Raw genomic sequence first — 15,002 nt, 5'->3', positions numbered from 1 at the left:
CCAGTGGTAGTTTTGTTTGTCCACCCAAGCCAAATGCTTGAGAATCACCCCAGATTCTTCTTTCCCTGAGTGCCCACATTCTATCAGCCATCAAGTCATATTCATCCTACTTTCTTACAACTGCTCAAACCCGTGCCTTTTCAAGCCCCCACCCCACTGCTGTTGCCTGAGTTCACACTCTGCCCTTCTTTCATCTTTCCCCAGAATTTTCACATGGGCTTGTTTTCCCTCCTTCCTCCCTGTCCCCTCTCACTCCAACATTTTTTTCTAACTATTAAGTGTTTTACCTTTTCCCTCTAATATAATCGGTTATTTTCTCCCTATATGTCTCCCTAGGAGGTTGGATATAGAAAGGCTATGCTAAATTTATATATATATATATATATATATATATATATATATATATATATATATTTTTTTTTTTTTTTAAGGATCTATTTGATATTTGCTTATTTGCTCTACATCAGATGTGGCCTTGGAGATGAAGAGTGATGAGCAATCCTTAGGTTTTCCCTAAATCTCTCATCAGACACTTATGCTTGCCTTTCTCTTATATGGAAGAAAACCGAAACTTGTGACTTCCAAAGATATTCCCTGAGACTTTCCTTTCTTCTGGGAAGCTTAGCTGCATTCTTTCTTTCTTTCTCCATTTTTTCCTTGTACCTTTTGATCCCCTTCACCTATTTCTCCCACCACCAGCTCCCCACCCCACCCAGGTGGATCTACTTTAATGTTTCTCCCAAAGGCTGTCCCAGGGGACCCACCACTTATTAGAAGTCCACTTGGGGCTTCCCTGGTGGTCTGAGTAGTTAAGAATCTGCTTGCCAATGCAGGGTTAGATCCATGGTCCAGGAAGCGCTCACATGCCGAGGGGCAACTAAGCCCAAGCACCACAACTAGTGAGCGGGTGCTCCAGGTCCTGTGCTCCACGGCAGGAGAAGCCGCTGCACTGCGAAGCCAAGCTCCACAACTAGAGAGGGGCCCCCACGTGCCGTAACTAGAGAAAGCCCGCGTGCAGGGGCAGAGACCCAGGACAGCCATGGTGATGATAACAATAAATACATAAATCTTTTTAAAAGAGTCCACTTTGCCCAGGGATGTGTGTGCCTCCTCGGCCACATGCTGACTTCTTGATGGGTGTGGGCCTTTCCCCGGCTCCTCCTCTCTCCTGGGCCTGCTGTGTGTCCACACTTCTGACGCAGTTGCTGTGTGAGAGCGAAGCCTGGTCCCAGCCTGGCGCCTTTTATTCGGGGCTTTTCTGGTTCTCTTTGCAGGGTCTTTCAGAGATGATTTCCTGTGATGAAGATTAATCTATGTGAAGTTTACAGCCTTCAATTTCTTTTTTTTTTTTTTTTCCTGTTAAAATCAAGGAGGACCCTTACTCTCTTTCCCTCTGCCTATCCACTCATGAGACCCGGCAGCCGCTCTGTTGATGGTCTGCATGGACCTGCCTCCCCTGACGAGAACGGGGTATTTCTGGCCATGGGGCTGGCAGTGAATGTTTCACTTGTTGTTGCTGTCTCTCTTCTAACTTTCGGAATTGTTTCACTCTTTACAATGTGCATACCTCCTTCCTATAAAAACAACCACATCACTATTCTCATAAAGAACTGTCAAAGGTCACTCAGATGACCTTGGGTAGAAGAGGGGGAAGGGGATGGCCGTCTGCAAATTAGCTCTGGGTGCCTTGATCTTTCCTAAAACTGTCTCTCATTTACATCTCTGACAAGCACATGTTTCATGGGAAAACCACTTTCCTTGCAGGACTTCTGGGGCGGCCACTGGCCCCATTCTGCCACTGCTGCCCGCTGTCCTGCATTTCCTATCATTCTGAGGCAGCACGATCCTGGCCTTCCATGGATAGAGGAAGCCAAATGGTGCAGGAAGGGAGATAAACGCCCATGAGTGGAGCCGTCTCTGCCCCGCAGGTCAGCTTTGGGGTTTTGTCTCTGCTTCACATCCAAGAAATGGGCTTTTGTTTTGCTCTTCTCATGGTTAATTTGAGATCCTGGTTATTCAAGGAGCCCCGAGGTAGAGAAGGATGACTCAAGTCCGCGTTGGAGAGGGGATCCTGCAGCAGACGGCTCAGCGTGTGGGAGCACTGGCCCAAGCCTTGCTGATTGCAGGGCGGGATTCCCGTGCCAGGGGTGGCACCCAGCTCAGGGCACTCGGCTGAGAGTCTAACGTGACTGTCCCCATCCCAGCAGTTCTAGTTCTGGAAACCCAGCAGAGTCTTTGGTTGACAGCATCCGGCTAAGGCAGACTGGGCACCACCGTGAGGCGGACCCGCCAGGGCAGCCGTCAGCGGCTGCTCCTGCTGGCTGTCCCCTGCTCTGACACTCCGGGGCCCCGACTCTGCGCTCCCCATCAGCAGCTGTTGGGAGAGGCAGACAAACAGCAGAGCCCTCAACGGCTCTTTTCTGAGATGCTGAGTGTTTCTGTCCCAAAGGCTTGCAGAGATGGCTCAGGTCAGCCACCCTCGGGTCCCCACAGTTTCTGCTCCCCCACTGCAGCCCAGGACATCGTGGAACCCCTGGTCCATGTCCTGTCTCTCGGGAGGCTGTTCTTCCTTGTCTGAGGCCATGAACTGTTGTTTCATGTATTTTGTCTCTCTTGGGTTCCTTTTTGTTCCAAGCAGAAGCCTGACTTGGTCCCTGTTCCTCTGTCATGGCAGGAATGAATTCTCTTACTTGAATTGTCTTATGTCCTCCTTCCTCTTTAGCTTGTTGGTCCAACATTATTTCAAGTGTTTCTGGATGAGATTAACATCTAAGTCCGTGGATTAAGAGATCGCCCTCTGCCATGTGGGTGGGCCTTGTCCAATCAGGCTGATCTCCCCCAAGTTAGAAAGACCTCTCTTGCCTAACGTCATTTTAAATAGGATATCGACCCCTTTCTGCCCTTGAACTAACCCTTCAGCCCTTGTGTGTCCAGCCCACCAACAGGTCCTGGGACTTATCCACCTCACTGATGGTCATGTGAACCAATCCTTGCAATAACGCTTTCTCTGTACACACATCCCACTGCCTGTCTCCCTGGGGAGCCCTGACCAGTGCTGGTGTAACCACGGCACTTTCAGAGGGAGGTGTGGGTGGATTACCTTGCACCATGTTGGTGCCCGCAGGAGGGACTGCATGCAGGCAAGTGAAGGGAGGAAAGAGGTCAGCCGGGGCCGGGGGGCAGGAGGGTGGCCAGCCAGATGAGCGGGGCCAGGATCCGCTGGCATCCCTGGCGGGCACCAATACTGTCCGTCCAGGTCACAGCCTGGCTGTTGTCTCCCATCCTTCTTCCACAGACAGCATGGCAGTTACCCAGGCCATTTGTGTCTCTGCCCAAAGCAGGCCTGCAGGACTGAAGGACTCACCTGCTCGTCCCCTGGCAGTGCATGGACTCGCTCCCTTCAGCCCAAGTGAGAGTTCAGGGCATCGTCTCCAGGTGATAAATTGAACGAAGTCTTATGACCCATACCCCCAAGAGCTGCCTGTGTCTTCCCAGCCTGTGAGCCATGGCCGTATTAAGCATCTGGACGCCGGCCTGTTTGGTTACATGGCTGATGCCACAGGCTTTCTGAAGCATCCAGGTTGTGGAGGCAAGCTGGCATCTGGAGGATGTTTCTCTGTTTAATGGATTGTCTCTGGGGACTTTGGTCTTCTCTCTAGGCTTCCCCTCACAGGGACACTGCCTGCCAGTCATTTTCCTGCTGTGAGGTCCTCGGGGTCCCCAGACAGCTGCAGCTCAGACCATCCTCTCTTAAGTAACCCACAACCCAGATCCAAGTTGTTGCCCTTGGAGGACTGGAATTAACCTGTGATCGTACGTAATGAAATAATCATATAACTATATAACATTAAAGCTAAACTCCACAGCAGCATTTCTATTACTATCCCACTTAGGGTGGGTGGATTTACGTATCCAGGAGGCAAGTCTCTTCAATGGTCCAGCATCCGGGGATGGGGGTGAGCCGGCTCTGGTCCCATCTTGGCAGCCCCAGCATGCATACCTGCCTTGCAGGAAGGAAGTGTGGGGTCTCCCTAACATCTACCAGTTTCTTAGAATCCCTCACATGTCCCATGGGAAAGAGAATTCACTTCGCACCATGCACCAGAAAAATGTCCAACATTTAAACAGCTGAGTGTAAAAATCAAACACAGATACACACAGAGAATAACTTATACCCTTACTATAACAATTGAGGGTAAAGGCATAAGTCAAGTGGGAAGGAAGACTGATAGATTGAAAAAAACAACAACAAAAACCTGAACAAAGTTTAAAGGCATATGACAAACTGGGAGAAATATTTGTGGCAAGTATAGCAAACAAGGGGTTAATGTCTTGCTATTTCATCAGGCATCAGTTTGCTGGCATGTTGAATGTAGCACTTTAACAGCATCTTTTATGATTTGAAATAGCTAAGTTGGAATAACCTCACCTCTACTAGCTTTGCTAACAAAGGTCCATCTAGTCAAAGCTATGGTTTTTCCAGTAGTCATGTATGGATGTGACAGTTGGACCACAAAGAAGGTTGAGCACCTGAGAATTGATACTTTCAAACTGTGGTGCCAGAGAAGACTCTTGAGAGTTGCTTGGACTGCAAGGAGGTCAAACCATTCAATCCTAAAGGAGATCAACCCTGAGTATTCACTGAAAGGACTGATGCTGAAACTGAAGCTCCAATACTTTGGCCACGTGATGCAAAGAGCCAAGTCATTGGAAGAGACCCTGATGCTGTGAAAGATTGAGGGCAGGAGGAGAAGGGGACGACAGAGGATGAGATGATTGGATGGCATCACAGACTTAATGGACACGAGTTTCAGCACTCAGGGAGATAGTGATGGACAGAGAAGCCTGGCGTGCTGCAGTTCTTGGGGTCTCAAAGAGTTGGACCTGACAGTGGCTGAACAACAAATGCATCAATTTTAAAAAGACAAACTAAGAAACTGATGACAAACTGATGAAAAGGCAACAGGCAATTAACCAGAGGAACGGCAAATGGTTAATTACATGAAAACAGATCAACACCATAGATAAAACTGTAAATTAAAAGAATAACAGTGCTTCCCCGATGGCTCAGTGGCAAGGAATCTGCCTGCCATTGCAGGAGACATGAGTTCCAACCCTGATCCAGGAAGATCCCACATGCCAACAAGCAACTAGGTCCATGGGCCACAACTACTGAGTCTGTGCTCTAGAGCCTGGGAGCCTCAACTACTGAGCCCGCCAGTTGCAGCTACTGAAGTCCAAGTGCCCTAGAGCCCACGCTCCACAACAAGAGAAACCACCACGTGAGAAACGCACATACCACAATTAGGGAGTAACCCCTGCTCTCCACAACCAGAGAAAAGCCCATGCACCACACAAGACCTCACACAGCCAAAGATAAATAAATAAGATTATATTTAAAAAAGAGTAAAAATATACTATGTTTCAGTGATCTGATTAGCAGATACTAAATGGAATGGGCTTCCCAGGTGGCTCAGTGGTAAAGAATCCACCTGTATTGCAGGAGATGCAAGTTCACTCCCTAGGTTGAAAAGATCCCCTAAAGAAGGAAATGAGAACCCACTCCAGTATTCTTGCCTGGAGAATCCCGTGGACAGAGGAGCCTGGCAGGCTACAGTCCATGCGGTCAGAAAGAGTCGAATATGACTTAGTGGCTAAAACCACAACAAAATAAGATGTCATTCTTAGTGGGGAGGGGATGTGGAGGACGCTGGAATTTTGGTCACTTGTTTCTGTGGGATACACTGATAACACCCACCAGAAACATGGACCACTTCTTAGAATTAACTCTGAGATGTAATAAGAGACCTGCCCCAAATATTTGCCCAACAAGGTTTTCACAGCATTCTCATAATAGCTAAACTTGAAATTAATAGCTGGTCAACAATAAAGGCTCCAATTTTATTTATTTAAAGCAATGTCATTCTTGCCACTGTTACAATGACCCAGTAGATCTGCATTATTGATCTTGAAAATGCTAGCAGTATAGTTACTCCATAAAAATTGTGTAGGACAGACTGCATACAGCATCCCCAGTCATCTATAGGACAGTGTGCAGAGTTTTGTGTGTTCACAGAGATGTCAGTTGTTTGTGTGATGGAGCTGTGTCTCTTTCTTCTTTTTGTTTATAATTAACTCTATGTCTCTATGAGATGATATGTATGGCTTATGGACTTTGCTGGTGGCTCAATGGTAAAAAAAAAAATTGACCTGCCAGTGCAAGAGATATGGGTTCAATCCCTAGGTCAGCAAGACCCTCTGGAGAAGGAAATGGCAACCCACTCCAGTATTCTTGCCTGGGAAATACTGTGGACAGGGGAGCCTATGGGCTACAGTCCACGGGGTCAGAAAGAGTGGGACACGACTTAGCAACTCAATAACAACATATATGGCTTAAACAGCAAAAGTGATCAGTGTTTCCTGTTTTTCACATCCCAGGTCTCAGTTCTCTGGAAACGTGGTTTGGAACCTCCAGCCTCTGCAGTTTGCTGCCCCGTCACCTTCTCAGAGCAGACCCTTCTGCAGGGACAGGCCTGGCAAGCTCCCTGGGCTAGAGAAGCTTGCAGCTGAGTAAGGCTCCACCCAAGCAGGTCCCACAGGAGTCCGGGCCAGTCATTACCCCATGCACGTGGGCTCTGTGCTCAGACCCCCCAGACTGTGCTCAGACCCACCAGGACGGAACGTTCCGGAGCAGCAGTAAGTCAGCACAGGGGCTCTGGTAGACACCCAGCGTCCAGATCCCAGGATGGAGCTGACCGTGGCCAGTGTGCCAGAGCCTCCGAGAGGCACAGCTAATCTGTTGCTGCCGGGAAACAACCACAATGATGGGGTGCTGGGAACAAAACCTCGGTGTCTGGGAGGAGTGTTTCTAAAGCAGTTCCAGTGACAGAACGGAAGCTAATATGCCAGGGGAGGGGGGTTGTTGAACAGAAGACAGTGATGCCAAATGGTGCTTCAGGATGAAGGCCTCGAGGAAACCTTACTGTTCACTGGATGTGCTGGGGTGGGCAGATGGCGAGACAGGCCCCACAGTGTTCAGAGGTCCAGAGATAGGAGGAGCGTGCAGACTGCCCGAGCCAACAGTGGAGAGAGGCTCGAGGTGATGGAGTGGGCGGGGTGGGGATGGGGGTCTTAGCAGAGAGACAGAGGTCCCTCCTCCACTGGGGCATTCAGGGACCAGGCTACTAAGGTTCCTCCGTTCCCTAGGCCCCCAGGCTCCCATCCCACTTGCTGCAGGGAAGAGGTGTCTGGGATTGCTGAGCCCCTTTGGCTCAGCTGTCGGCTGGAGCTCAGCGGGAGCCCAGTGGCCACAGCGAGACCGAGAGGTGACGAGACAGTGGGTCAGGCATAGTCAACAGTCGACTATTTGGGCACTTGAGAAACCCCAGAGCTTTCTAAAGTGAAAATGATTAAGACAGATTTGAATGTGGCGATGACGGAGGTATGAATCCATACAGACTCAGCGGGTCAGTTTAAATCTGCCACTAACAGCAAGAAACAAGGCGATTTCTAGATATATACTTGACATTTATGAACTATTTTTTTTCCTTTAAATGGTCAAATATAAGTAGTGTATCTCGCAAAGAGTTGGACACAACTTAGTGACTAGAAAACAGCAATTGTTATTTTATGAGCATATAGACCAACACCATGATTTTAGACTCACAGATTACTGAGTGTATTTATCTATGTGGTTCTTTTCAACCAAAATTAATGTAAATACCATAAAAACGTTGAAGTGAAGATGTGGTTTCTAAAAAGAACTTTTGTGGCAAACATTGCATTTCTTTGAATGACTTTTAGTTTGTTTTAAACAGATATTCCTGTTTTTCTGCCAGTGTGTTTTCCTGGGTTTTTTTTTTTTTTTTTTTTTTTTTTTTGATCCCTGGACAACTTTGCTCTCACCACACTTATTTTTTTAAATTCTTTTGTAATCGAACACTGTCTTTCCAGTTTGTACCAAAACTATGTGAGAGTTACCTCAACCAGCGAGTCTGAATGCTCAGCAGATGGGCTGCTGTCTGGCGTTCCCCGCAGAACTCGTCCAAATCCTGCCCAGATGGTCATGATATTTCCTGAACACGGGCTGAACGGGGGCACAGTGGGCGGATCATCTGTCTCCTAGCCGCCAGCGTCTAGAGAGGAGGAGACTTTCAGTGCAAGGAGGGGAAAGCAGCGCTCTTACCTAAGTTGCTCTCAATTTGAAGGACGTTCAGTGGAAAAGGATGATCAGAAGAAGATAAGTTTATCTTGGAAGCATAATAATTACTCTATTAATTGGTAACAATTTCCACTCAGCGTGTTTTCAATATGCAGAACCCAAAATAAAATTTAAAACTGCAGCTATCAAATATGGAATTTTCCTCGGGAGTTATTTCTTACCGAAGGAATATCTCATCTAGGGATAGAAACTTAAGGTTTGCTTTCTTTTCACAGTGGAATGCTTGGGGTCCACAACCAGGTTGAGAAAGCCACCTCATGGTTTTAGGGGAGCAGAAGGCCAACTCTCCATTCTTAGGAATTTTTGGATGTCGAAATGTACTCTGCAGAAAGAAAATTAACCATCCAACCTCATGTTGGCCTAGGAAATATAATCGTTAGTGAAAGGATAAAAACAACTCTAAAATCCTATTTTATTGAGCTCTTCTGATGACATAGTTATATAATCACAAAATGGAAAGGTCTTTTTCTGCTACTGATTCTGGCTGCCCTGTCTTAACCACCACCATTTCCGGATACAAAAGAAAAAAATATCAGCATGAAAGGAATGATGTACACGCTGGCAGTATTTCTTTCTGTCATCACATTTTGTATGAAATAAACAACTTTTAAATTTTTTATTTATTTTGTTTTTGGCTGTGCTGGGTCTTTGCTGCTGCCTGCCGACTTTCTCTAGTTGTGGCAAGCGGGGTCTGCTCTGTCGCCGGGTTTCCCATTGTGGTGGCTTCTCTGGTTGGGGTTCACAGGCTCTAGAAGCACATGGGCTCAGTAGTTGTGGCTTCTGGGCTCCAGAGCACAGGCTCAGTAGTTCTGGCAGGCTTAGTTGCTCCACAGCATGTGGGAACCTCCCAGGCCAGGGATGGAAGCCGTGTCTCCTGCATTGGCAGGTGGATTCTTTACCACTCAGCCAGCAGGGAGGCCCTAAAATAAACACCTTGTATTTTGACAATCACTTTGGGTGTGTTTATTTTATTTTTAAATTTTAAGTAATCAGTTTCTGTATTTGCTGCTAGCCTGTTATCTCTAAGCAATCTGTGCTGGGCACCACCATGAGTAGAGGGCTGAGCAACATGGGGATTCCCCACTCCCCCCCTCCTCGTCCCCATCTCCTTGCTGAGTGCCAACCTCCCACTCTTAAGTACACCTATGCCTCCATCATCTGCAGTATTGGTGTTAAACACTGTTTGTTAGCCCCTGGCTGTAAAGATACAGAAGTCAGCACTCTTTTCTATTCCCAGCTCCTTGCTCCTTGTCACTTCACACCATTGTTAGCAGTACAATTTCTCTGTAGTGGAAATTTATGACCTTACATTCTTACAAACTTGTCCTAGCCACATTTGGTAATGTTTTACAATTCATTTCTTAGTTGGCTACAGTTTACATTCTAGCTCATAGGAATAGCATCCCCAAGGCTTTGCACGCAGAAACGTGCTTGTTAGTTGCCTCTCACTCATGACAATTTAGCTGGATATAAAAGTGCATCCTTGCTGTCTTTCCCTGAGGGTGTTACTCTGCTATCTTCTGGTGTCAATTGCTTTGTGAAGAAGTTTGGGGGCAGACTGATTTTTTTCTCTTTATAACTGACTTCATATGCTTATTGGGTTGCTGAGCAAAGATTTGTTCTTTAATTATTTGAAGTCCAGTAAATTTCCAGGAGTCTTTGTGTTAACAATGCTGTGGAGTGTTCCTTTTTCTTGAGATCCAATGTGACTTTTTAAAATCTATAAACTTGTCTTATTTTATTGTAAAGAGTATTCTTGAATTCTATGTCTAAATATTTGTTCTGTTCCCCTGGTGTAAATTTCCTCCTCCAGGGCTCCAGTTGTGCATGTGTTGAGTCTCTTTTGACTGTCTTCCTTGTTGAACATTTCTTCTTCAATTGCTTTTTAAAGAGAATATTTTGTTATGGCAGATTTCAAATACATTACACATTGTATAATACACTCTGTGTAGCCAACACTTCAATACTCATTAGCATTTTCCCATTCCTGATAATCTATACTTCCACTTACTCCTCACCCTTCACTCAGTTACTATTACTGCTTTGTCTTTTATTTACATTTAGATTCATCAAAATGCACAAATCTTGTTATTGTTGTTGTTCAGTTGCTAAATTCTATCAGATTCTTTGCAATCCCATGGACTGTAGCATGCCAGGCTTCTCCACCATCTCTCAGAGTCTGCTCTAATTCACATCCATTGAGTTGGTGATGCCATCTAACCACCTCATCCTCTGCCACCATCCTCTCCTTTTGCTGTGAATCTTTCCCAGCATCAGGGTCTTTCCCAGTGAGTTGGTTCTTCACATCAGCTGGCCAAAGTATTTGAGCTTCAGCTTCAACAATGGTCCTTCCAAATCTTAGCTGTACAGTTTAAAAATGACATTTTTAGAGCAGTTTCGTTTCATGGCAAAATTGAGTAAAAAATACAGATAGTTCATGTATTGCCTGCCCCCACACTTGCACTGCCTCCAGCATCATTGTCTCCCACCAGACGGTACATTTGTTATTGTTGATGACCCTACATTGACACATCATTGCCCAAAGTCCATAGTTTACATGAGGGTTTGCTCTTGGTGTTGTGCATTCTATTGGTTTTGACAAATGTATAATGACATGTAGCCACTACTGTCATATCATACAGAGTAGTTTCTCTGCCCCCAAATCCTCTGTGCTCAATGTTCTCATCTCTCCCTCCCCCTAAGCCCTGGCAACCACAGATGTTTTTACTGTCTGCATAGTTTTACCCTTTCTAGATTGTTGTATGGTTAGAATTATACACTATGTAGCCTCCTCAGATTGGCTTCTTTTATTTAGTAATAATATGCAATGAGGATTCCCTTGTGTCTTTTCAGGGTTTGCTAGCTCATTTCTTTTCAGTGCTGAATAATACTCCATTTTCTGAATGGGCCACATTTTATCTATCCATTTATTTACTGAGGGACATCTTGGTGCTTCCAAACCTTGACAGTTGTGAATAAAGCTGCTATAAACATCCACATGCAGGTTTTTGTATGGACGGGAGTTTTAAAATTCTTTGTTTCAATACCAAGGAGCTTGATTGCTGGATTGTATGGTAAGAGTCGATTCAGTTTCATAAGAAACCAACAAGCTGTCTTCCAAAGTGGCTGCACATTCTGCATCCCCACCAGCAGTGAATGAGAGTTCCTGTTGCTCCACATCCTCACCAACATTTGGTGGTGTCTGTGTTCTAGATTTGGTCATTCTGATAAATGTATAGGGATATCTCATTGTTGTTTTCATTTGCATTTTCCTGATGACATCAGATGTGAGGCATCTTTAAATACATTTGTTTATTATATGTACATCTTATTTGGCGGGGTGTGAGTTAAGGTCTTTGGCCGATTTTTAATCAGGCTGCTCATTTTTTTATTTTCAAATTTTAAGTATTCTTTGCATATTGTGTGTAACAGTCCTTTATCTGATATGTGCTTTGCAAATATTTTCTTCCAGTCTTTGGATTGTCTTTTTATTCTCTTGACAATGTCTTTTGAAGAACAGAAACTTTAATTTTTATGAAGTCCACTAATTCTTTGTTTTGTGGATCATGTCTTTGGTGTTGTATCTAAAAAGTTGTTGACACACCCAAAGCGTCTAGGTTTTCTCCAACCATATCTTCTAGGAGTTCTGTAGTTCATATTTTATATTTAGGTCTGTAATCCACTGTGAGTCAAGTTTTTGTGAAGAGTGTGAGGTCTGTGTCTAGACTGATTTTTTTCATAATATCCAATTGTTCCAGCACCATTTCAGTTGCTAGGTCATGTCTGACTCTTTCCTCACCTCTCTGCTGTCCTCTCAGGGTCCATTTCATGCACTGCAGCATGCCAGGCTTCCCTGTCATTTTGTCAAATCCTTTTTTGCATCTATTGACATAATCATGTGGTTTTGCTTCCTTACCCTTTTAGTGTGGAAGATTACATTAATTGATTTTAGAATACTGAACTGGCTGCTTTGGATCACCACTCAGCACTGTCACAGACTTGCCTTCATGTACTACTCAGCATTTACAATTGTCACCTACAAAAGACAAGAGGATGATATGATTAGGAGCCATGGCTGGAAGCAGAGCATGTTACAGCTCATTCTTTTCTTCACAAGGAGATCACAACAGAAAGATTTTAAAATATTAGGACAAAACCAGCAAGGGAAAAATTCACCCTAACCTGAAATATCAGAGAAGAATCATATTCCCTGATCAAATTTTTATAACTCCACATTAAAATTTCTTCAGATGCAAGTAAGTAGTTCACTTTCTATTTCTAATGACGAAATAGTTTACTGATTTATACTTAGACTGACAAATAAATCATCTTTATGCAAATAACGGGAAAGGCCTTCCTGTAGCTGTCCTGTGGGCATGAGCAGGTTTCCCTCAGCTCCAGCCTGTCCACTCGGGGTGTGGTCTTCCTGGGGAGGCCACAAGGGGAATGATGATGACCTGGCCTATTGGCCTTGGAAGCTCTGTTGAAATGGATAGATTTTGTCCTGTTATTTTCCACTTTCCTTTGCCTGATTGCTAAATTCACTAAAAAAGCAAAAAGAAAAAAAAATCCAAAGTTGACTGTTTTCACTAGCAGCATCACCGTGTTTATCTCAAGTCCTGGATCTGCAGGTCGCGTCCCAGCCTCTGCCTACCCCTAGCCTCACTGACTCTGGGCTGCACGAACCTGCCGCCCCGGGCAGCGTCCCACCTCTCTTCCGTCCTCCCCGAGTTTCACCTCCTCTCTAAGCAAAGAGACAACATCTTCAGACAATCACAGCTTGGCTTTGTGTCTGGGGATGCAGAGGAGCAGTCTGGGCCTGGCTTCGTGTTGAAGCGCCACCTGCCTCAGGCCGCTCCTCGGCTAGAGGCGAGACGCAGTCCCTGGAATCTTAACCAGGTTGAGAAAGAGGAGCATTTAAGTAGGTGATTTTACATCAGCTGCTACATCAGCTTCACAGGTGTCACACAGCGATATAGTTGCACCAACATGGTGCCTCCTGGACACTTACAGAGTGATGAAGCGTGGACAGGCCATGAGCCGCTAATGCTTTTCTTTAGGCCAGAATGAAGCCTGTGAACGCATCAATGTGTCTAAACAGTGATGAGACGCCTCACCCTATTGGGCTGCTGGTTAAACGGCTCAAATGGGGCTTCTGGGGTCGGCAGGGTGGGGGCTGAAAGAAGGAGACGGTTCAGAGGGAAAAGCACAGCCAAGTGGCTTGTGAACTAGGTGTTCTAGGGATTTACTTCCCTGGTGGTCCAGAGGTTGAGCCTCAGCACCATCAATGCAGAGGGTGAGGGTTCGATTCACATGCCAAGTGGTACAGCTGAAAGGTTTTTTAAAAAGAACAAGGTGTCCTGGCAAACCCAGATCCAAGAGTGTGTTAAACAGGGCACATGCATAGCAGATATCCTTCTTGAACACTCAGATTCTCATCTGATTCTTAAAAGCGGGAGCATTCCTACTCGCTTTGTCATGTCATGTGTATTTTGTAGACCCGCCAAAATGATTTATCTAGCATTTTTATATATGTACAGTGCTGAACAAATGTATGATCAAATTTACGATTATCATTATTTCATGTAGTCACCATATGTTTATTATGAAATGTCAACCCTTGAAAAAAAAGGTGATTTGTGTTTAAAAGGAAATAGACCAATAATAAACCCCTACTGTGTTAATGCATAGAAAAGAATGTTGCTGGTATTGTCACCTTTATTCTACGTTATTATGATTTGAAAACGTGTTTCTGTTCATGCCCTTGTGATCTTGGGAAATAAACAAAAGCAGTTGCCCACCAGCCCTCCTGGGCTTGGCCACCGCCCATGCACGGGTAACAAGTTGTCCCCAAGACAGTCCCTTGGGGCTGTGGAGACAGGGGCCAGCATCCTGGAAGGGCCGAGGCCTGGCTGAATTCTCCTCATTTCTCTTCCCTTAAGTGGATGTTGAGAAAAAGGCAAGAGAAGGGTGTGAAGGTGAAGGTGGAGGTCCCAGGCCGTTCCCCCACCATCACAGGAGACCTTCCACACCACTAGGAAGGAGGCCAAGCAGCTCCCCTTGCCCCCCACCCTGAGCCTCCGAGCACAAACAGCTCTGAACTTTGGTGAGGTTCCCAACTCACCGAGGCCAAGTGATTTTTCACTTATAATTTTATTAGTTTTTCTTTTTCTTCCCAGAATCATCCAGGGACGGGGGGACTCTCAGCAGCCAGACAAAGCAAACATTTCAGCTCTTGAGTCTCAGCTGTGTTGCATTTATCTGTGGGCAACGTAGTAAAACCCTTGAAGATGCCTTTAAAGTGGCAAGAAAGGAATGCATCACCGTATGTAAATTGTAAAATAAATGAAACTAATTTAGTTAAACTGTAAAATGTGAATTTAGACAGAAAACTTCAGGCTGAAAGTAAACATTTGTAGAGCCTTAAAATAACAGGCACTGTGGTGAGGCTGATCCACCTTAATCACCACTTCCACGTCCATAAATAGAGAGGCTTCTATGCTGGGCGCAAGGCATGAAGGCCCAGCTCCCGCTCCCTGTGGCGTCCACATAAAAACAGAAGTCAGGGAACGCTCCTCCAGGCTCCACGAATGGCCATCGGTGCCAAGTGCATCAGCCGACATGAGTACCCATGCGGCCGTGCACATAGAGGTCCTCACCCTTGCTGCATTTGATGGTGGGCTTCCCTGGTGGCTCAGGCAGTAAAGAATCTGCCCGCAATGCGGGAGACCTGGGTTCGGTTCCTGGGTTGGGAAGATCCCCTGGAGAAGAGCATGGCAAC

This window comes from Muntiacus reevesi, chromosome 8, assembly GCF_963930625.1.
Source record: "Muntiacus reevesi chromosome 8, mMunRee1.1, whole genome shotgun sequence".
Lineage (NCBI taxonomy): Eukaryota > Metazoa > Chordata > Mammalia > Artiodactyla > Cervidae > Muntiacus > Muntiacus reevesi.
The sequence above is the reverse complement of the archived record's forward strand: the minus strand, read 5'-3'. Positions refer to the sequence as shown.